This window comes from Leishmania donovani, chromosome 30 (genome assembly GCF_000227135.1).
Source record: "Leishmania donovani BPK282A1 complete genome, chromosome 30".
Lineage (NCBI taxonomy): Eukaryota > Euglenozoa > Kinetoplastea > Trypanosomatida > Trypanosomatidae > Leishmania > Leishmania donovani.
In genome coordinates, this window is record NC_018257.1 from 1,179,843 (window position 1) to 1,180,721 (window position 879).

Consider the following 879-nt stretch of genomic DNA (forward strand, 5'->3'; position numbering starts at 1 on the left):
CATTAAACCACAACGCAGCAGCTCGCAAAGGCACACGCATGCACAGCCGCAGCCCACGCGCCCACTGCTGCGCTGCGGCGACGTCCTGGTCGTCTAGGAGCAACCGTCATGTCGTCGAATCGGGACATGCGTCTAGCGGGCCCCTCCTCTCCCGCCTCGTCCCCTCTTTGGATACGTGCCGCGCGGTCGGCGCCTCATCCGCCCGCACGGTGGGATGGAGGAGATGCCGCATGCTGCGCGCGCATGCGCTGTGGGCATAATCGGCATGTACTACGGGGCTCCTCTCTCGCTCATCACTCGCGCTCTTCGCACCTCTGGATGCTTCGTCGGGAATGCGATGCACCATGCCGGCTCTGCCCAACTGCGCGTGCGCACAGCGCTCGCACATTCGCAGCGTGCGGCCTGCTTCAAGGCACCCTTGTTGGCGGGAGGGGAGGAAGGGCTCGCTGCCACCATCTGCCGATGCCGGCGATGACACGGGGGGCGTGCCTGGATGGCCTGCCCACATGCACCGTGGCAGGTGCGACACTGCCGTGAGTCTGTGGCGGCGGGGGGTATTCCGCCTCCTCCTGCATCCGCACGCCTCACACAGGAGCCGGTGTGGCAGGCGCAAAGGGGCCCGCAGACGGACGTGCGCCAGCGCGCAGAGAGCTCACAGCCTGTCGCAGCGAAGGGGGCACAGGGTTGGGAAGGGGCAGCCGTACGCACCCGACGGGGGTCAGCTCCTCGCCGCACCGCACCCGCACGCCGTCTTGGCGCTGCCAGCTACCCGCCGCTTGCAGGAATCCAAAGCACGCACAGGTGCCCGTGCGGAGCTGGGCGAGGAGGGTCCGCCTGTCGCCTCGTGGGCTCCGCATCTTTTTTCTAGTGTGGGGCGGT